Source organism: Macaca fascicularis, chromosome 2 (genome assembly GCF_037993035.2).
Source record: "Macaca fascicularis isolate 582-1 chromosome 2, T2T-MFA8v1.1".
NCBI classification, from domain to species: Eukaryota; Metazoa; Chordata; class Mammalia; order Primates; family Cercopithecidae; genus Macaca; species Macaca fascicularis.
Window position 1 is genome coordinate 180,868,373 of NC_088376.1, and position 24,172 is coordinate 180,892,544.

The window sequence follows — 24,172 nt, forward strand, 5'->3', positions numbered from 1 at the left end:
AAAAGAACATAATTGTCACCTGAAGTCCAGCACTCAGATATTTCCAATGTTAACGTTTCTCTGAACATAGGCCCCAATGTGTCTCTGTGCCTACAGACACATATGAAAATGAATATATAATTTTATATTAAGGGGATCTTTCTATTCAGGCTATTCAAAACATGGTTTTTTTACTTAACCATATCTTGGACATGCGATTCCATGCTTATAAAATCAGAACTCTGGCCGGGCACAGTGTCTCACACCTGTAATCCCAGCACTTTGGGAGGCTGAAGTGGGCAGATCACGAGGTCAAGAGATCGAGGCCATCCTGGCCAAAATGGTGAAATCCCGTCTCTACTAAAGATACAAAGACTAGCTGGGCATGGTGGCAGGCCCCTGTAGTCCCAGCTACTCGGAAGACTGAGGCAGGAGAATCACCTGAACCCGGGAGGCGCAGGTTGCAGTGAGCCGAGATAGCGCCACTGCACTCCAGCCTGGGCGACAGAGTGAGACTGCATCTCAAAAATAAATAAAATAAAATAATAAATAAAATAAAATAAAATAATCCTCGCAGCTTGCAAGGCTGAGTGTAATCTGGCCCTGTCCACTTTTCCTATTGCATTGGCGACTTCTCCCACCTTAGTCATCTCACTGGTCTGCTTGTCATTCCTCAAGCAAACAAAGCTTATTCCTACCTGATGGCCTTGTATTTTCTGCTTCCTTCTTCCTGATGCTTTTTCTTATGTTTTTTCTTGAGAGACCACGTCATGCTTGACATTTAGATCCCAGCTGAAATATCCTCTATCTAGAGATCTCCCACGATGACTTTATATGAAGGGGCTACTCAGTCCCTCTACATTTAATCACCCTGTTATTTTCATGAGAATATTATCTCTGTCTGAAGTTATTTGATTAAGTTGTCAAATGACTGGGACATTTTTAATTGAATCATCTTAACAATAAGGAGATTAATAAACCAACCAACGGTACTTCAAGCAAATCAAGACATTATCAGAAGCCAAGACTCAAGGAACAATGGGCATGACTTTAGAATAACTTAGGGATCCTTGACTTATATCTACAAACACAAAATGACAACTGGAATGTCATCCAGAGCATACCAAGAAGTCTCACAGTTATCATTTATAAGTTAAAGAGTTTAAACCATCCTGGCATAGCTTTCTTTATTATAATATTTATAAACTGCAAGACAGTTGTCAAAATCTAAATTTTAGGTACATAAGCTTCCAATAAGTAAAATTATCTTTATGTTGTAAGGAAGATTAGAAGTTTAGCTTCAATGATGAGGTCCCTAAGACATAAAAATGGTAATAAAATATTTTTTCTCAAAATCTACTCATTAATAAGCAATCTGGCAATGGAGTCTACAGCCAGATTTTCTGTGAGTAATTGTAAATATAAATAATATTAGCATTTGAGAAAAACGTGCATCTCATCTCTGAGAGGAAAATTTTTAGAAACATTGAGAAAGAATGACCTGATTCAATTAACATGAATACGATGGACATTTGAAGAAAAAGGAGACTAATGATTCTAAAAATCATTGAATAAAGAGCATTTTATTTGATTTAAAATAAAAATGAAAACCACTATTTTGAGGACTGTTTTGGTTATTTCTTAGTAATAAATTTACAGGGCTTTAGGACTCTCAGAAGTATCCTGAAAAATGTGAACATGGGCACTAAACATACACATTAAAGAATAATTAGTAGAAAACAATTCCTGTAGAAATCAGGACAAAGTGCTTACAGTTCATTTAAGTTAAAAAAATGTATTTTCCGATTTTAAGGATACTTGAAAATTAAGCATGTCTTTCTTCCCACTGAACTATATTTTTTAAGACAATTTGGGATCTTCAGTTGGCCATGAATGTCTATTGAGTATGGATGTGTTTCCTCTACCCAGAACTTGAACTCATTAAGGGAGTGAAGCATTGTTAATTTCATAATTGTACAGAAAATTCACTTGTAGAAAGGCCTGCTGTAATTGAAGCATTGTGTCGAGCGTTCTGAAGTTGTCAAATGATATTGAATGATGAGAATGATTTTGGTGATGGTTGTTTTGTACTATTGGGGTGAATCAATTTTTCTATCCTTTTATTAAGCATGTTACAAGTCTGCAGTGTTCTTCCCATTACTCCCCAAATACAATAATCAAAATCTCCCATTCCACTTGCACAACATTCATATCCAGTCTTTTTAGGGCTCCCTTTCCAGGTGTTTTTAAGGGTTTCAGTGATTGCATGTACATGTTCCACAACTCTGTGTAGGTTGTTGGATATCCATTGTCAATTCAGGCAGCTGCTCCACAGATCTCTGCTGCTGCAGCTCTCTGAAGTCCAGATCACAGTGTTCAATAACACTTTACTGAAGACTGGGGCATTATAAAGGGAAATGGGGAGTCAGAGACAGAAAGCTTAAAAATGAAATTAGTTATTTCTCCTCCTAAAGACAATTGGTCATATCTTCTCACTGGAAGTCTCTCACCTGATCTTCATCCTCCTTAATGCTGACGCTCACTGCCAACAGGTTCCTTCCCACAGACAGAAGCATTCTAAAGGGACCATTACATTTCATTGCTCCCCCTACTTAATCAACATGAAACCATAAAATGTGTAGGGATGCCACTCTGCCCACAAGAGTCAAGGTTTCCTATAACAGAACAGTTGAATTTTTCTTTATTCCTAACTTTTCCAATACAGAATGGCATTTTGGATTTACTTATGGATAACTGGAAGGGGACATTAGAGTTTTGCCCAAAAGTAAAACACAATCTTGACCCAAGGATAAATTATGGCTCCACCCTTAGAGCAACAGAGAAAACTACTAACAGCTTTAAAATCATAATCTGGTAGTTTGAATGAATAAATTAGATCTATAACATAAATTGATCTGGAAAATATTAAAATGTTGCAAAATAACATAGCATAAAATAATTTATGTAAATGTATTTTATATAAAGATACATATGGACGGTAAGTGTACAGAAACATGAGCAGGGAGGTTCTTCAACAATCTTAAAATATTGGTTGTGCGTGGGGAAGAAGACAGAATGAGCTATGAAAAATAACACAGATGGGACTTCAATTCTATAAGATTTTATTTTCAAAACTAAAATGAAAAAAATGGCAAAATATGTACACAGTATAAATCCAGGTGGTAGATAAGTGAATGAATAAACATATTTAGCAGTTCTGGTTTTGATATTTGCAGAGTAGCTTATGGTAGATAAATCATTCCATAGACAACAATCATAAAGTCTGGATAAAATTTAAGAAACAACAAGTTGACGTCACTGTAGCATGACCAAAAGAAGATAGATACCAGGAGGGAATTATACTGTGTAATGTAGGTATATTAGGCTTTTCCACTTTGTATATTTTCCAGTCTGTATGTCTCACCTACAATTCAAGCAGAAAGATGCAGGCATAGAACCACTGTCTATAGAAAGGTGGTTAAGAACCTGAACATAACCAGTTTAATTGTCTAACTAAAAGAAAAATATTTTCCATAAGATTTAAACAAGGCCTATAATTTGCTTTGGCTGTATGTCCATTTTAACAACACTGATTCTTCCCATCCGTGAGTACAGAATGATTTCCCATTTTTTGGTGTCATCTCTAATTTTTTTAGCAGTGTTCTATAATTCTCATTGTGGAGACCTTTCACCTCCATGGTTAGCTGTATTCATCAGTGTTTCATTCTTTTTATGGCTGCTTGAAAGTGGAGGGTGGGAGGAGGGAGAGGATGGAAAAACTACATATCAGGTTACTATGCTTATTACCTGGGTGATGAAATAATCTGTACACCAAACCCCCATGACAGCAATTTTACCTATATGATGAACCTGCACATGTATCCCTAAACCTAAAATGAACGTTAAAAAAAATAGAAAATAAACCAGATCTACAGTCACATAATGAAGTATTTAAAATATTCAAAATTTCCAGGACATAATCCAAAATTATTTGATACACAAAATGGGAGGAAAATGTCAACATCTTGCAAAGTAAAAGGCAATTAGTATATGCTAATTTCAAAATTACCTGGATATATTGATATTGTTAATAATGCCTATAAAGCAGCTTTCATAACCATGCTCCAAGAAAAAAGGTAAGCATTCAGGAAACAAACAGAAAGATAAAATGTCTCAGCATATAAACAGAATATATAATAAAGAACCAAATAAAAATTTTAGCACCAAATAGTATAATAATGAAATTTAAAAGTTACTCGATGAGGTCAATAACAAAATGAAAGTGACAGAGGAAAGCTTTAGTGAACTTGAAGATAGATTACTAGAAATTATCTAAGCCACACACACAAAAAGAAAAATGATGTTAAAAAAGATAAACAAAGTCTCAGAGACTTGTGGGGCCATACTAAAAGACCTAACATTCATGTCATTGATATATTAATAGCAAATGAAGAAGACAAAGAGTGAGTGCAGAAAAAAAATTTGAATAAATAATGGCTAAAAGCTTCCTAAATTTGGAAAAAGATGTGAACTTATGAATTCAAGTTCATTGCACTCCAAAATAGTATAAACTAAAAGGAATTTATGTCTAGACACATCATCATCCAAACATATGCAAATATCACAACAGAAGTCATGAAGATAGAAATAGTGGAACAAAAATGAGAAGAAACCAAGGTTTAAAAAGTAAATAAAATAGTAGACCTAAATCCCAACATATAAATAATTAAATTAAAAGTACAAATGATACAAATACGCCAATTAAAAAGCATATTTCAGAATGTCCAAAAGTAGATCTAACTATGTGCCATAATCAATCTATACTTTAAATGTAATGATACAGGTAAAGTAGAAATAAAAGGATAGAAAAAATGTAACACCTAAATACTAATCAAAATAAATCAGGATTGGCTATATATTATATTGGTCTTCAGAAGGAAAAAAAGCTTTGAGCTAAGAAAGATTTTCAGGGATAATAGGGGACACTACTTAGTGATAAAAGGATGAACTCATCAAGAGACTTAACAATCTTAACCATTTATTACCCAACAACAGAGCCTCAAAACACATGAGACAAAAATTGACAGAATTAAAATTGCTGTTGGAGATTTCAACACTCTCACTCAGTAGTCGATAGAACAAGTAAATAAAAATTAACAACAATATGGAAAAACAACTCACTGTTAACTAATGAGCTGGTTAACATTTATGAAACATCCCACCAACAGAAAGAATGTGCGTTCTACTCAAGTGCACATAAATATATACCAAGGCAGACCATATCTTAAGTCAACAAAAACCTTAACAAATTTATTATTCATTTTTTTAAAAAAATAAAACAATACAAGATGTGTTCTCTGATCACAATGCAATTAAACTAGAATTCAATAACAGGAAGATAACTAGGAAATCTCCAAATCCCTTGTAATTAAACAACACAATTCTAAATAATTAATAGATATGCTCTGGTTTCTCTTCAAATCATATAAATCTTTTACCTTTTACTAAATAATTCACAGATCAAAAAGGAAGTCATAAGGGAAATTGGAAAATCTTATGAACTGAATGACAATGAAAATTCAACATATCAAAATTTGTCAGATGTAGTTAAGGTGGTGATTAAAGAGAGATTAATAGCACTCAATACTTATACTAGAAGAAAAGAAATTTCTCAAGTGAACAATTTAAGTATCTATGTTAAACTAGAAAATGAAGATCAAAATATGCCCAAAGCAAGCAGAAGAAAGGAAATAATAAAAATAAGTGTAGAAACCAGTAAAATTGAAAACAGAAAAATAATATAGAAAATTAACAAAACCAAAAATTGATTAATTGAAAACAACAATAAAATTGATAAACCTCTAACCAAGCTAACACAAAAAAAGAAAGAAGATACAAATTGTCCATAACAAGGACAAAATAGCAGATATTACTAAAGACTTTGCAGATACCAAAATGATGATAAGGAAATACTACAAACATAAATTTGACAACTTGAATGGAATGGGCCAATTTCTTAAATAACATGAGCTACCACAACTCACCTAATATGAAATAGATAATTTGGATGTTCCCATATCTAATAAAGAAATTGATTTTACACTTTATAAACTTCCCTAAAATGAAGCTCCAAACCCAATGATTCACAGATGAATGCAAACAAAGATTTAAAGAAGAATAACATTAATTCTATAAGTATCTTCCAAAATTAATTCTATAAGTATCTTCCAAAAAATTGAAAGAACACTTCTCAACTCATTCTGTAAGGCCTGCTTTACCCAGATACCCGAACCAGACAAAGACAATATGAGAAAAGAAAATTATAGGTCAATATATAAAATATTACCAAATCAAACAGCAATATACAAAAGGAGTAGTACACTACTACCAAGTGGGGTCTATCCCAAAAGTGCAAGGTTGATTCAATATTTGAAAATCAACCAATGTCATACACTATATTAACAAGCTAAAGAAGAAAGAACACATGATTATATCAATGTATCTGTTAAAATTCAAAAGTCATTCACGATAAAAGTCTCAGCAAACTAGGGGTAGAAGGGAACTTCCTTAACCTGATAGAGTGAATCTATAAAATTTTCACATCATACTTAATGGTGGAGACTGAATGCTTTTCTTCTAAGATCAGATACAAGCCAAGGGTTTCCCCTCTCACCACGCATATTTAGTACTGTACTGTATGTTCTAGCCAGTGCAATAAGCAAGGGAAAAGAATAAAGGCATACAAATTAGAAACCAAAAAAAAACCATCTCTATTTGCAAATGAAATGATTACATAGAAAATCTGAAGGAATCTTTTTTAAAAAGTGGGGCTGGGGGCAGGGTCCTAAAACTAGTAAGTAAATTTGCCAAGACCTCAGCCTACAAGGTCATCATTTCAATATCAATAGTATTTCCATACACTAATAATAAACTATTGGAAAGTGAAATTTTAAAAAAAAGTCATGTAAAGCAGCTCCAAAAAACAAACAAAAATTTTAACTAATACTTAAATATAAGTATTTTCTACCCCCCTCCCTAATGGGTATTATCAGGTCTTCGGTCTACCCCAATTTTAGTGTCATGAAACAGGATCCTCCACCTCTGCCAAGTCCTAGGCTATACCTTATACATAAATAAAATCTGCAATTCTGATGCACATGCTTTATGATGGCAGAAATCTGTGGAAAGGAAGTTCACAGTTGGTTTGGCAGAACAAAAACAGAAAATACAGATGGCGATAGAGTCACGATTCAAGCCAATGCATTGAGAGGAAAGAGCATTTTAGAGTCATAAGTGACCACAAGAATGTAAGGACTCTGGTAACACAAAATCCTGAAGTGGTGGCATTTGGATTTTCACATGGCATGAAATGAAGATTTGACAAAATTCTACATCTAGAGTAACCATCTGACTCAGAAATGACACCTATGTACTGCTACATTAATTAAGAGAACCTTCCAAGTATTTCAAAGGGGATGCTGTCTCCTCCTGAGCAACAACAAAAAGATTCCTCTGGTTTCAGTTGTGTTTAGACATTATTTTTATTCTCATCTAGGTTCTGTGGCCACTAATAACTAGCTAGTGATTTTGGAAAACTTTCTGGTGCCAGTTTATGAATACTTTCTGAATAGTGAAGCCTCGATTAAAACAACTTTAAAAATACTTTTATTATTCATGTCCCACCAGAAAGCAAAATTTTATTTTTATATCAATACGTGCCACTAGCATTAAAAGGAAGATTGTTGAGTTGGTTTGATTGATTGATTATTCCAAGGGGTGGTAGTGCTTCTGTGAGCAGTGGGAAGTTTGTCCTGTGGATCCACCCTAAGGAGGTTCTGTGAATGTGATTGTGACCCTTGCCTTGCTCTGCAATGGAGAAAAATAATTATTATTCAGAAAGAAAAAAAATAGAAAAACTTGCAATTACATATTATGAAAAGTAATTGCAGCCTTTCTTGAACATTAAACAAAGGATACCCTTTTTAACACTTTTGAGTCAATGTTTTCCTTTCCTTCAGTGGACAGCATGCATAGGAGTAAAATAAGATCATATAGGACATGGCCAATCTAATTAATATGGCTTACTCTCATCTATCTATTTAATCTGTACAGCTATTTCATAATAAAGGTTAATTTGCTAAATATAATATAACCTGTAATTTGTAAACTACGTATTGCCTAGAAATGAAAAGTGGTACCATACAAAGTGTGAATTAAGCAAACTGTATCTTTCTTTTCCACATTGCCTTTCTATGATTTCCCCCCACCTGCCAACCCCAAATCCTTCATTTAAACATGTACTATCCAATATAGGAGCCATTAGCCACAGTTGACTATTTATATTTTAATTTATATTAATTAAAATTAAATAAAATTTAAAGTTCCAATTCCTGAGTCACACCAGCCACATTTCAAGTCTTCTATACTCACATGTTGCTAATAACTACTATATTGAACAGCCCAGCTGTTGAACATTTTCATCATTTCAGGAAGTTCTAATGGACAGAGTTGATCTAGACTCTGAGTCCTTCTGCTCTCCCTTCTCTGGCCAGGATTCTACCTACCCCGGGCACGCCTTCCCAAGTATCTTCAGATTTTTCTTCCTTCCACTACTGTTACCCTCATAACTTCCCTGTGCCTTCTCATGATGTCCCATAAAGAGCACAATTTTGTAATTCCTTCCTTGAGGACCTTTCTCTCAACTTAAATAACTTGATAAACTGGTTCATGCTTAGGCAATTTGGAGTGCTCAGAGTTCACGCATTCTCTCTCCAAAATAACACATTGGTATTTTAGCTGAAAGCTTCTGGAGACATTATGCATTTACAGAAAGGGCTGACTCTCAAAGTGGTGACTTTAAGCACCACTGTAGCCTAGTACCTTGGTGAACAAACCTCAGAATGCAAGTGGCTCTAAAGCACCTTTCAAATTACATTACCCTGTTGGCCTGTTCACCTACATTGGCCTTGGGTCACTATGCTGATTTGTCTCCTAGGAATGCTGGAATATCACTCATTGTTACCACAGAGGCATAATATTTATGCATCTAACATGACATGTATGAATAGTAGGTCCAAAGAAATATGTTTGTTTTCCTCGGAACTGTGAAAGATGCTAGAGTTCGGGATAGGGTTTTGGTATCAGAATCCACTTACTCTGTCCATTCTGAGGGCTCCCTGCCAAAGTATCACACAAAAAACAGTTAATAGCAAAATCAGAGATGATATAAGCCCCTTAGTAATAGCTTGACAAATGTTTCCTTCTCCCCCAGTATAATGCTTTGATCAAAACTGAACTAGAAAATGCAGCTTAGACCAAGAGATATGAAGAACAAACAAAAAGGCTTCTTACTCCCTAAGTAAGAGACGATTAGGGAAGCAGACAAACTCTAGTTTGCCCTGTGGTTCATTCACTGGGTTAGAGAGAGGCTGCTGTGACTCAGGGGACAGCCCTCCCTTGCCTGCTTTCCGCATGCAACGAGAAAGACAAGAAATATCCCCTCTTGCTCAGAAGGCCCTGGCTCTCTTAACATGCTCAATAAAAAAGGCAAAGGAGAAAAAGAAGATAGCCAGGCCTGCCTCCGGAGAAACTCAACTGCTGTGTCCAGTGTTCCACATCTGGACTCAGTTAGTTGCTTCCTCATGATGTCATTTAACTTACTTTCTGTATGTAGAAATTTTATATAACTAAACCTCCATTTTTACAAGAAAAATATTCATATCAATGGCATCTCTCCGATGTTTTGTTTGCTTATTTGGGGATTTTAATTATTTTTTGTTGTTCTTTGAAGTAACCCATGCATGTAGTACTCATAGTGAAGTAGTATTAAAAGGTTTGTTTTCAAAAGAAGCAGTCCCCTCTGCTCTCCCTACCCCTCCCGGAAGCCACACTTTCATCTCTTTTTAGCTACTCCTTCTGGTTGTCACTATTACAATATTCTGGTAGTTACTGAATATTATTGTTAAGACATTTTGTTATGGAAAATTCCAAATGCATACAAAAGCTAGAGAGTAGCGTGAGGAACCCACCCTTTGTACTCAGGACTTAGCTTCAGTTATTATCAACACGTTGTCAATCCCATTTTATCTATACAGCTACCCATTTACTCACCAACCTCAGTACAACACAGCATATCATTTTAACCACAAACATACCATTCATTGTATATCACTAAAGAATAGTTCTCTTTTCAAATACATCTAATTCCAATTATCTCATAATTCTTCCTTACAGTTGGTTTATACAAATTAGTGTGCAAGACGCATTTTTTTTTTTTTTTTGCTGTCATTTAAGTCTCCTTTTTTAAAAAGAAAAAAAAAATCTATCATCTTAGTTCTCAACTGGAGCAAGTTTGTTCCCAGAAGACATTTAGCAATGTCTGGAGATATTTTTGGTTGTTATAACTTGGTTGAGGAGAAAGGGGGAGAGTTCCAATGGTATGTAGTGCCTAGGGGCAAGGATGCTGCTAAAAGCTCCAAAACACAGGACAGCCGCCACCAACGAAGAATCATCTGGCACAATATATATAACAGGATTCTATTCCCTGCCTCCTTCTCTTATTTCTTGAAGGAACCAGGTCATTTGACCCCTAGAGTTTATCACATCCTGGATTTTGCCGAAGGCTTCCCCATTTTGTCTTGGAACATGTTTCTCATTCCCTATACTTTCTGTAAATTAAGAATAAAGACAGAACACAGGAAAGTACTAAGCCAATAGAGAACACTGAAATATCAAAATTTCCCTGTGAAAATGTGATTCAAGTGGTTGAGTCATAGGAGAGCCTACGGGTTTTTTATTTTTATTTTTTTGAAAGTTCATCCCTCTTGTTTTTGCAAGAACAAGGACATTGAGGCTTGGGGAGGTAATAGGAGTTGGCTAAGTTCACAATCAAATTTCCTGAGTCTCTGCCTCTTTGAAATTTGAGATATAGCTCTATTTTTTTGAGAGATAAAGTCTTAATCCGATTAAGGTTTGATATTTTTGGCTAGAATATCTTATAAGTTGTGATGTGTACTGGCATTAGAAGGCATGGAATATCAGGTTGTCTTTTTTGCTAGCAGTCATTGATGATCCTTGCCTAAAGCCATTATTTCATTAGGGTTTGCTCACCAATGTTTTAAATAGTTCATTTCTTCCTATTGAAATATTATTTAATGAAAATATCTTTACTTTTTGACTATGAAGTTAATGTTTAATTTTTAAATTTGTATTTAACAATACAAATACACGTTTAGTTTTTTTTGGATGGTAATACCAGCCCCCCAAAATAACTGCTCTAAAACTTTGGCTTATATTTTTCCACACTTTTTAGTCATATATACATACGTGCAAAGTGTGATTAGATAATATATGTAATATGACAATTTTGTCATTTTCATTTTTATTTAATAATATATAGGAAAAATATGTTCATATCCAGTACATGCATATCTACTTTTTTCCTCTTTTTCAACATTATAAGATTCCATATATAAGAAATACCCAAGATACGTAAATCCATCGTGACAGAAATCAGGTTAGTGGCTGTCCAAGACTGAAGGGGAGCAGGAGAGAAGTGGCGGAGAAAAGACAGTCGTTCTAACTAAGCCCTACCAAATTTACAGATTCATGAGCAAAATGTTTATTGTCGATTTAAACCGCCAAATTCAGAAGCATTTTCTTAGACAGCAATTAGTAACTGCATTCCTCATTATTATTCTTTCCAAATTTTATATTCAGTATTCTTCATATAAAATTTATTATCAATTTTGTCAGTGGTGGATTCTGATTGGTGTATTACTCAACATATAGATTATTTGTGGAGAAAGTTGATATCTTTATCATCTTTCCTCCAAAAAATACTGTATGTGTTTCCTCATATATTGTTTTATATCTTTCATGTATGTTTCATAATGCTCTTTATATAAATGTCTTCCTAGACACTTTCTAGTTTTTATTGCTATTGTAAATCTTGAATATTTTTGTACCAATTATATATAACTGAATAACAAACTCTAAAATTTAATGGTTTAAAACAATACGCATTTATTTGTTCAACATTTTGTTGATTGGACATTTGAACTAAGCTCAACTAAGAAAAGGGTACTTTTTCTGGTCTAACCAGGGTCAGTCATACAGCTGTAGACATATGGTGGTTTCACTGGCACTGGATTTCGTAGCATGGTTTTACTCACATGTCTTGTGTTGGTGCTGGCTATTAGCTGATTAGTTTAGTGGGTATCAGCTGGTTAAGCTCATTCCCGCTTCGCATGGTCTTTTATCCTAGAGACTACAGGATGGTATTGGACTCATCTAGAGGACTTTAGACCAGATACTGGAGTTCTTCACATCATGGAGTAGTGTTTCAAAAGAGCCAAAGGGAAAGCTGCAGGACCTCTTGAAACTGAGACTCAACGCTACATAGCCTCAATTCCCACACATTCTGTTAGTCAAAGCAAGTTCAAAGCCAGCCTAGATTTATGAGAGTGTAGAAATCAATGCCACTGCTCATGAAAGGAGCTGAACAGAATCTGTGGTTATCTTTAATATTCCACATTGATCCATCACATATGTAATTTGCTATATAAGAGAAAGGTTTTTATTTGTGCATAGTAATCTTAAAATGAACCAATGAGTTGAGCTTCTTTTTACCTTTAATATTTTAATGTATAATCTCTTGGACTTTCTATTCATAAAATCCTATCATTTGAAAATAATGATCTTTTTTCTTCCTATCTATGATGCACATTTTTGTTTTATTTTCTTGCTTATTGTATTGGCTAGAATCTCCAAAACTGTTGATAATGAAAATAGTTTCATCTTATTTCAGACACTAGAAAGAACATCTTTGGGTTTTAAATAGCTAATATAATTTTTAATATTGGTTCCTAATAGGTTTCTTCTTTTTTCCAACCAAGGACATGAAATTCAATAATCAAAACTCTAGGGTCATAATAATATCCTCATTATTGGACCATGAACAGCTCTTTTTTCTCTTTACTTTCTTTTTTTTTTTTTTTTTTTTTTTTTTTGAGACAGAGTCTTGCTCTGTCGCACAGGATGGAGTGCAGTGGCCAGATCTCAGCTCACTGTTAAGGATGTTTCTTCTATTTTTACTTCACTAAGAGTTTAACAGTAGATATTGGACTAAATCAAATTCCTCCTCTACATTTACTAATATGATTTTCCTCCTTTAATCTATTATTAGATTACTTTTCATTGTGCTATGTCCCTGGACTAAATCTTACTTGGTCATTGGAATTATTAGTAGCATATTTATTTTTATTTTATTTATTTATTTATTTTTAGAGGGAGTCTTGCTCTGTTGCCCAGGCTGGAGTGCAGTGGCGCAATCTCGGCTCACTGCAACCTCTGTCTCTGGGGTTCAAGCGATTCTCCTGCCTCAGCCTCCCAAGTAGCTGGGATTACAGGCGCCCACCACCAAGCCTAGCTAATTTTTGTATTTTAGTAGAGGCAGGGTTTCGCTATGTAAGTCAAGCTGCTCTTAAACTCCTGACCTCAAATGATCCGCCCGCCTCAGCCTCCCAAAGTGCTTGGATTACGGACATGAGCCACAGTGCCCGGCCGCAGCATATTATTTTATAACTGATTTGCATGTATTTGTTTAGGGTCTTTTTCCATTTATAATTTTGCATGAGATTTGTTGTCTTTTCATGAATGGAGTTTACATTGGTATTGTGATTTTTTTTGAAAGTTCATAGGATTTTTGGTCTGAAGACTGAGTTATAACTACTGTTCTTCTACTAATAAACTGGGCAAGTCACTTAACTTCTTTCCTCCAATTATAATAATGTCCACTTACCTATTTGACAAGTTGTCACAAGAAACAGATGAGATAAAGTATATGAATGTTCTTTACAACATACAAGGTAAAACTGCTAGTCATTATTTCAGCAAGCAATAATTCAGAATAACAATAGTTAGCATTACTGAATGCTTGCTAATACATGAGGTTTTATGCTATGGATTTTACATGAATCATCTTATTTAATCCTCTCAATAAACAATGAGACAGATACTCTTATTACGTTAAAAACCATAGGATTTAAAAAGTTAACAATTCAATTAAGGAATTTAATTGTTGAATTCTTGTCAGGTTAATCAATTAGGAGAAGTCCGTCATCCTCTGTTTTTGTTCCGTCGTGACCCTCTCCTACAGTGTACAGGCTATGCTGTTTGCTCTTGCAAAACTACTCCTTATACTGCTTTGTGACTGGGAATCCTGGCTTGTATAGACAACATCAATGGATTTCCATGTTCTCTGACTCTGGCTGGGCTCAGCTGATAGACATCACAAGTCACTGTACCTGTATTTTATGCTTAGGAAAAAAATTCAACAAAATTGAATTTGTTGTGTGCCCAAAAGTTATATAACCTACCTTTCTCATCTGTTCTATTTTTTTCCTGATTTTCATTACTGCCCCTCTTTAAGCCTTATATCTTCAGAAATGTAGATAGGCATAGTTATGAAATTATGTTCTTTTTTAAAACTACATATCAAGGCAGGGTATGGTGGCTCACGCATGTAATCCCACCACTTTGGGAGGATGAGGTGGATGGATCGCTTGAACCCAGGAGTTCGAGACCAGCCCGGGCAACATGATGAAACCCTATCTGTACAACAAATACAAAAATTAGCCAGACATAGTGGTGCATGACTGTGTCCCAGCAACTCAGAGGGCTGAGACGGGAGGATCGTTTGAGCCCAGAAGGTTGAGCCTGCAGTGACCAGCGATCATGTCACTGTACTCCAGCTTGAGTAACAGAGCAAGACCTTGTTGAAAGAGAGAGAGAGAGAGGAAAGAGAGAAAGAGAAAGAAAGAAAGAAAGAAAGAAAGAAAGAAAGAAAGAAAGAAAGAAAGAAAGAAAGAAAGAAAGAAAGAAAGAGAGAGAGAGAAGAAAGAAAGAAAGAAAGAAAGAAAGAAAGAGAGAGAGAGAGAGAGAAAGAAAGAAAGAAAAAGAAAGAAAGAAAGAGAAAGAAAGAAAGAAAGAAAGAAAGAAAGAAAGAAAGAAAGAAAGAAAGAAAGAAAGAAAGAAAGAAAGAAAGAAAGAGAAAGAAAGGAAGGAAGGAAGGAAGGAAGGAAGGAAGGAAGGAAGGAAGGAAGGAAGGAAGGAAGGAAGGAAGGAAGGGAGGAGGGAAGGAAGGGAGGAGGGAAGGGAGGGAGGGAAAAAAAGAGCAAGCATATCAACATGAGCCTGGTTGTTTTTCATCACAGCATTGATTCTCAGATAATTACTTCTAAATTCTGAACTTCTCTGTAATTTTAAAGATATGGTGTAGCTCCAAATTACATATTAAAGATCAAGTGCTTTGCTACCACAAGACATATGGTGGATAGAATAAGAGGTAATTGTATACTATTGGGTTGGTGCAAACATAATTGTGAATGTTTTCCATTACTTTCAATGGCAAAAATCACAATTACTTTTGCACCAACCTAATATCTTCCCTGGCCAAGCCAAAGATTCTTTGTGACCTCACATTTTTTGAAGGCACAGAAAAGTCAGAACATTTTCAGAGGAAAGGGATCCAACTGGCAAGAAAACATACAAAGAATAATAAAAGTTCTGAACGTGCTTAACCTGGAAGGTAGAACTTTGAGAGGGAGCAGGAAAAGAGAGTTGACTTCAGTCTTGAAAGGTGGCCACATTAGAAGGTAATTATGTTTGTTCCATATAGCCATTGCGAGTATTATAGGAACCTTTTGACTAATAAATAAAAAGTGTCTGTTATTAGCTTAATACAAGCATGGTTTGAGCTCAAGTCTAACATCACTGGAGTCAGATCTATCTAGTAAATTAAAGGGACAGGTCCAAGTCCCATTTGCAAGAAAAATTAAGGAAATTCCTGGATGTCATTTCACTGTAAGTAAAGAGGTCAGTGGGCACAAAGCTGTCAACCCAAACACAAAGCTTTCTTCAGCTAAGGGAGAGTGGACTCAGAAATGCATGGTGATGTCTCCTGATTTAGCCTCTTGATGAACTCATGACTGCATCTTCAGCAAGAGAGATGGAGAGGTAGATGGGTTAGTGCCATAAATAATAACCAAAAGTACCATTTTTACTAGCAAGTCTACAAGACTATGGGGCAAAGCGTCTCTGGGTTGAAGCCGTACTGACTAAAAGTTATTTAAAGGGAATTTTTTTTTTCCTACTGACTCACAACACAGGAAAAGTGCAACAGGACAAGAAACAAACAGAGGCTGCTTCATGGTAACTGAACATGACTCACTGAGCACATGTGAAACATTCCCTGGATACACCTCAACAAGCTGGGAGCTGAAGGACGTTTTAGGTGATAGAACCCTGTATTATCAGGGGAGGTATGAAAAAACCAAACTCAGGTTACTTAAAGAGACTTATCCACCAGTGTGAAGTATCAAAACATGAAATAAGCGACCTAGAGAATACACTCTCAGGGTTAGGAGAAACACGTCCTCATATCCAGTCCAGCACTCCTATAGAGTAGGCTTTTAATAAATATTTACTGAATGGAAATTTAGCTTTTCTTTTTAAAATGTTTTTATTTTAATTTTTATGGGTACATAGTAGCTGTATATATTTACACGAAATATGCACTATTTTGATACAGGCATACAATGTGTAATAATCACATCAGGATGAATGGAATATCTATCACCTCAAGCAGTTATCCTTTCTTCATGTTACAAGCAAACCAACTGTACTCTTTCAGTTGGTTATAAATATACACTTATAAATGTACAATAAATTATTGTTGTCTATAGTCACACTGTCTGTGATCAAATACTAGATCTTATTCTAAATATAATTTTGTACCCATTAAAAAATGTCCCCCCGTCCGCCACCTCCCTACTCCCCTACCTTCACCCCACCCTCACACTATCCTTCCCAGCCTCTGATAACCATCATTCTACTCTCTATCTCCATGAGTGTAATTGTTTTCATTTTCAGCTACCAAAACTGAGTGGGAACATGCAAAGTTTGTCTTTCTGTGCCCAACTTATTTCATTTAACATAATGATCTCCAGTTCCACTGATGTTGAAGCAAATGACAGGATCTCATTCTTTTTATAGCTAAATAGTGCTCTATTGTGTAAATGTATCACACTTCCTTTATCTATTTTTCTGTTCATAAACACCTAGGTTGCTTCCTAATCTTGGCTATTGTGAATAGTGCAGAAATAAATATAGTGGTGGAGATACCACTTCCATGTACTGATTTCCTTTCTTTTGGGTATATACCTAGCAGTAAGATTGCCTAATAATATGTTATCTCCATTTTTAGTTTTCTTGAGAAACCTCCAAACTGTTCTCCATAGTGATTGTACTAATTTACATTCTCACCAATAGTGTACTAGGGTTCCTTTTTCTCTGCATCCTTGTATTTGTTATTGCCTGTCTTTTGTATAAAAGCCATTTTAACAAGGATAAGATGATATCTCATTACAGATTTCATTTGCATTTCTCTGATGATTAGCGATGTGCCTTTCATCAGTCCCTTTTCATATTCCTATTTGCCATTTGTATGTCTTCTTTTGAGAAATGTCTATTAAAATCTTTAGTCTATTTTTAAAATGTATTATTAGTTTTTTTCCTATAGAGTCATTTGCACTCCTTCTATATTCTAGTTATTAATCCCTTGTCAGATGGATAGTTTGCAAATATTTTCTCCCATTCTGTGTGTTGTCTCTTCACTTTGTTGATTGTTTTCTTTGCTGCTCAGAAACTTTTTAACTTGATGTGATCCCATTTGTCCACTTTTGCTTTGGTTGCCTGTGCTTGTAGGATATCATTCAAGAAATCTGTGCCCAGTCCAATGTCCTGGAGAGTTTTCCCAAAGTTTTCTTTTGCTGGTTTCTTAGTTTGAAATTTTAGATTCAAGTCTTTATCCATTTTGATTTTATATTTGTGTGCAGCAAGAGATAGGGGTCTAGTTTCATTCTTCTGCATATGTCTAGTTTTCCCAGCACTGTTTATTGTAGATGTATGGATTTGTTTCTGGGTTCCCTGTTCTGTTTTATTGGTCTGTGTGTCTGTTTTTATGCCAATACCATGCTGTTTTGTTTACTGTAGTTTTGTCATATAAGTGGTCAGATAATGTGATTTCTTCAGTTTTGTTCTTTTCACTCAGGAGAGCGTTGGCTGTTCCAGGTCTTTTGTGGTTCCATATAAATGTTGGGATTTTTTTTTCTTTTTCTATGAAGAATGGCATTGGTATTTTGATAGAGATTGTACTGAATCTGTAGATTGCTTTGGGCAATATGAACACTTTAACAATGTTGATTCTTCCAATCCATGAACATGCAATATCTTTCCAGTTTTTGTGTCCTCTTCAATTTCTTGCATCAACGTTTTACAGTTTTTATTGTAAGGATTTTTTACTTCTTTAGTTAAGTCAATTCCTAGGTATTTAATTTTATTTGTAACTATTGTAAATGGTATTACTTTCTTGATTTCTTTTTCAGATGTTCACTGTTGGCACATAGAAATACTACTGATTTTGTATATTAATTTTGTATCCTGCAATGTTACTAAATTTATCAATTCTGATAATTTTTGGTGGTGTATTTACATTTTTCCAAATAAAAAATCATATCATCTGCAAACAAGAACAACTGGACTTTCTTTCCAGTCTGGTGCTCAGTATTTTTTTCTCTTATCTGATTGCTCTAGCTAGAACTAACAGTACTATGTTGAATAACAGTGGTAAAAGTGGGCATTCTTGTCATGTTCCAGATATTAGAGGAAGGACATGAAGTTTTTCCCCATTCAGCGTGATACTGGCTGTGAGTCTGTCGTATATGGCTTTTCTGTGTTGAGATATGTTCCTTCTATGCCCAGTTTCTTTAGAGTTTTTATTATGAAGGGATGTTGAATTTTATCAAATGCTTTTCAGCATTAGTTGAAATGATCATATGATTTTTGTCCTTCACTCTGTTGATACGGTGTATCACATTGATTGATCTGCATATGTTGAAACACCCTGGCATCCCTGGGATAAATGCCACTTGGTCATGATGAATAATCTTTTTCATATGGTGTTTAATTTCATTTGCTAGTATTTCATTGAGGATTTCTGCATCAATGTTCATCAGGGATAGTGGCCTATAGTTTTCTCTTTTTGATGTGTTTTTGTCTGGTTTTGGTATCAGGGTAATATTGACCTCATAGAAGGAGTTTGGAAGTATTCCCTCATCCTTTGTTTTTCAGAATACTTTAATTAGGGTTGGTATTAGTTCTTTTAATGTTTGGTAAATTTCCAGAATAAAACCATACAGTCCCAGACTTTGCTGGGTGATATGGTTTGGCTGTGTCCTCACCCAAATCTCATCTTGAATTGTAGCTCCCATAATTGCTGTGTGTTGTTGGAGGGACCTGGTGGGAGATAGATTGAATCATGAGGGTGGTTTCCCCCATGCTGCTTTCGTGGTAGTGAACAAGTATCACGAGATCTGATCATTTTATGAGGAGTTTCTCCTTTTGCTTGGCTCTCATTCTCTCTTACCTGGTGCCATGTAAGATGCCCCTTTGCTTGTCCTTCATCTTCTGTCATGATTGTGAGGTCTCCCCAGCCATGTGGAACTGTGAATTCTTTAAACGCCCTTCCTTTATAAATTACCTAATCTTGGGTATGTCTTTATTAGCAGCATGAGAACAGAATAATACAGTAAATTGGTACTGGTAGAGTGAGGTACTGCTGTAAAGATACTCAAAAATGTGGAAGCGAGTTTGGAACTGGGTAACAGGCAGAGATTGGAACATTTTGGAGGGCTTAGAAGAAGACAGGAAAATGTGGGAAAGTTTGAAACTGCCTAGAGACTTGCTAAATGGCTTTGACCAAAATGCTGGCAATGAAATCCAGGCTAAGGTGATCTCAAATGGAGATAAGGAACTTGTTGGGAATTGGAGTAAAGGTGACTCTTGTTCTGTTTTAGCAAAGAGACTCGTGGCATTTTGCTCCTACCCTAGAGATGTGTGGAACTTTGAACTTGAGAAAGATGACTTAGGGTATCTGCTGGAAGAAATTTCTAAGCAGCAAAGCATTCAAGAGGTGACTTGAGTGCTGTTAAAAAGCATTCAGTTTTAAAAGGAAAACAGAGCATAAAAGTTCAGAAAATTTGCAGCCTGATGATGTGAGAGAAAAGAAAAACCCATTTTCTGAAGAGAAATTCAAGCTGGCTGCAAAAATTTGCATACGCAATGAGGGGGCAAATGTTAATCACTAAGACAATGGCAAAAATGCTTCCAAGCCATGTCAGGAGATCTTTGCAGCAGCCCCTCCCATCACAGGCCCAGAGGCCTGAGACGAAAAAATAGTTTTGTGAGCTGGGCCCAAGCCTCTCTGCTTGGTGCCCTGTGTCCCAGCCACTGTAGCCATGGCTAAAAGAGGCTAAGGTATGGCTTGAGCAGTGGCTTCAGAGGGTGCAAGCCCCAAGACTTGGCAGCTTCCATGTGATGTTGATCCTGAGGATGCACGAAAGTTAAGAACTGAGGTTTAGAACCTCAGCTTTGATTTCAGAGGATGTATGGAAATGCCTGGATGTCCAGGCAGAATTTTGCTGCAGGGGCAGAGCCCTCATGGAGAACCTCTGCTAGGGCAGTGCTGAAGGGAAATGTGGGGTTGAAGTCCCCACACATAGTCCCCACTGGGGCGCTGCCTAGTGAAGCTGTGGATCACCATCCACAAATCACCAAAATGGGAGAGCCATTCACAGCTTGCACCATGTGCCTGGAAAAGCCTAACTCAATGCCAGCCCATGAAAGCAGCCAGGAGGGAAGATGTACCTGCAAAGCCACAGGGATGGAGCTGCCCAAGATGATGGGGACCCATCTCTTGCATCATCAGCATGACCTAGGTGTAAGACATGGAGTCAAAGGAGATCATTTTGGAGCTTTAAGATTTGACTGCCTTGTTTCATATCAGACTTACATGGGGCCTTTACCTCCTTTGTTTTTGCCAATTTATCCCATTTGGAATGGGTATATTTATCCAGTGCCTGTGCTCTCATTATATCTAGGAAGTAACTAACTTGCTTTTGATTTTACAGGCTCATAGGTGGAAGGGACCTGCTTTGTCTCAGATGAGACTCTGGACTGTGGATTTTTGAGTTAATGCTGAAATGAATTAAGGATTTGGGGGACTGTTGGGAATGCATGATTGGTTTTGAAATGTGAGGACTTGAGATTTGGACAGGGCCAGGAGTGGAATGATATGGCTTGGCTGTGTCCCCACCCAAATCTCATCTTGAATTGTACCTCCCATAATTTCCACATGCTGTGGGAGGGACCTGTTAGAAGAGAATTGAATCATGGGGGCAGTTTCCCCCATACTGTTCTCGTGGTAGTGAATAAGTTTCATAAGATCTGATCGTTTTATAAGGGGTTTCCCCTTTTTCTTGGCTCTCATTCTGTCTTGCCTGCTGCCATCTAAGATGTCCCTTTGCTCTTCCTTCATCTTCTACCATGATTGTGAGGCCTCTCCAGCCATGTAGAGCTGTGAGTCCACTAAGCCTCTTTCCTTTATAAATTACCTAGTCCTGGGAATGTCTTTATTAGCAGCATGAGAACAGACTAATACACTGGGGGACTTTTTATTACAGCTTCAATCTCATTACTTGTTATTGGTCTGTTTGGGTTTTGGATTTTTTCCAAGTTCAAGATTGGTAGGCTGTATGTGTCTAGAAATTTATCCATTTCTTCTAGATTTTCCAATTTATTGTAAGTGGAGTGTCTCTCTCTCTTCATGTCTAATAATATTTGCTTTATATATGTAAGTGTTCCAGTGTTACATGCATATATATATATATATATAGTTGTTATATTCTCTTGCTGAATTGACCCTTTTATTATTATATAATGATCTTCTTTGTCTCTTGTTATAGTTTTCGTTCTGAGATCTATTTTGTCTGATCTAAGTATAGCTACTCCTACTCTTTTAATGGTTTCCATTTGCATGGAATATCTTTTTCCATCCTTTGTTTTCAGTCTATATGTGTCTTTATTGAATTTTGTTTTGTTATCCATTCAGTCACTTTATGTATTTTGATTAGAGAACTTAGTCCAGTTACATGTAATGTTATTATTGATAAGTAAGGACTTACTCTTGCCATTTTGTTATCTGTTTTATGGTTGTTTTACGATCTTAAGTTCCTTCTTTTCTTCCTTCCTGTCTTCCTGTTAGTGATGCTGATTTTCCCTGGTGGTATGTTTTAATTTCTTGTTTTGTAATTTTTCTTTATCTGTTTTATGTTTTTTGATTTGAGGTTACCATGAGGCTTGTAGATAATATCTTACAACCCATATTTTAAACGTAATACAACTTAACACTGATTGCTAAAGAAACAAAAAAGAAAACAGAAAACCAATAAAAAACTACACTTTAACTTTTTCTCCCCACTTTTTAATTTTTTGTTTCTATTTATATCTTATTGTACTATCTATGTTTTGAAAAGTTGTTGTAGTTATTCTTTCTGGTTGGCTCATCTTTTAATCCTTCTACTCAAAATATGAGTAGTTTACACACCACATTTACAGTGTTATAATATTCTGTGTTTTTCTGTGTACTTACTATTACCAGTGAGCTTTGTACCTTCAGATGATTTCTTATTGCGTCCTTTCCTTTCAGATCAAATAACTCTCTTTAACATTTCTCATAGGACAGGTCTGTTGATGAAATCCTTCAGCTTCTGTTTGTCTGAGAAAGTCTTCATTTCTTCTTTATCTTTGAAGGATTCCTTTCGTGGATATACTATTCTAGGAAACAAGTGGGTTTTTTTTTTCCTTTAGCACTTTAAATATGTCATGCCTCTCTTTCCTTGCCTTTGAGGTTTCCACTGAGAAGTCTGCTGCCAGACATATTAGAGCTCCATTGTAGGTTACTTCTTTCTTTTCTATTGTTGTTTCTGGTATCCTTTCCTTGATCTTTTGAAGTTTGGTTATTAAATATCTTGAGGTAATCTAATTTGGCTTAAATCTGTTTGATGTTCTATAACCTTTGTACTTGAATATTCATTTATTTCTCTAGGTTTGGAAGTTTTCTGTTTTTATCTCTTTGAATAAACTTTCTACTCCTATCTCTCTGTGTCTCCTCTTTAAGGCCAATTACTCTTATATTTCCCCTTTTGAGGCCATCACTACTAGGACTGTGCTGGGTCAGACACAAAGCCAGAAGACCACTTGATCTCACCTAAGGCCCATGGTAACCACTGTCTAGCTACCATCTATGTTCACTCAAGGCCCAGGGCTCTACAATCAGTAGGTGGGGAAACCAGCCAGGATTGTGTCCTTCCCTTCAGAGTGGTGAGTTCCCCTTGGTCTCAGGCAGGTCCAGAGATGCCATCTAGGAGCCAGGGACTAGAGTCAAAAACCATAATAATCTATCTAGTGCTCTAGCCTACTGTTGCTGAGCTGGCACCCAGGCCACAAGATCTTCCTGTTCTTTCCTCCTAATACCAAAATCATAAGAGTCCTTCCCCATGGCTACCACCACCTCAGGCCTGTGGTGAATACTACCTAGCTACTGTTGATGTTCACTCAAGGCCCAAGTGCTCTTCAGTCAGCCTGTGGAAATGCTGCCAGGTCTAGGAATCCCCCTTCAGGGCAGTGGGCTCCACTCTGACCTATGGCAGGTCTAGAAATCCTCTTTACTCTTTTCCCTTTCCTTTTCTCAGGCAAAAGGAGTCTCTCCCCATAGCCATCACAGCTGGAAAACACACTGGGTCACATCTGAAGCCAGCACATCTCTGAGTTTCACCCAAGGTCTGCAGTGAGTACTGCCTGACTTCTACTGCTGACTATTCAGTGCCCAAGGATGCTTTAGTAAGCAGGTTTCCACTGACCACACAGAAATACAAACTCAGAGACTACTAATAACACCTCTATGTACATAAACTAGAAAACCTAGAAGAGATGGATAAATTTCTGGACACGCACACACACCCTCCCAAGACTGAACTAGAAAAAAAATTGATTCCCTGAGCAGACCAATAATAAGCTCTGAAACTGAATCAGTAATAAATAGCCTACCAACCAAAAAAAGCCCAGAACCAGACGGATTCACAGCTGAACCCTACCAGATGTACAAAGAAGAGCTGGTACCATTACTAACTACTGAAACTATTCAAAAAAATTGAGGAGATACTCCTCCCCAACTCATTCCATGAAACCAGCATCATCTTGATACCAAACTCTGGCAGAGACACTTGATACAAAA

The 24,172-nt window shown here is 36.2% G+C and overlaps 1 long non-coding RNA gene across 1 annotated transcript; it reads right to left on the reverse strand.

Annotated features, from left to right (window-relative positions):
* Positions 1-7,647: 7,647 nt before the first annotated feature.
* LOC123571688 (uncharacterized) lies at positions 7,648-8,813 on the reverse strand. The gene is made up of 2 exons (XR_006695905.1): positions 8,544-8,813; positions 7,648-7,845 (listed from the first exon to the last, which is right to left on the reverse strand). It is a non-coding gene; the product is annotated as an uncharacterized lncRNA (long non-coding RNA).
* Between the last annotated feature and the right edge of the window lie 15,359 nt (positions 8,814-24,172).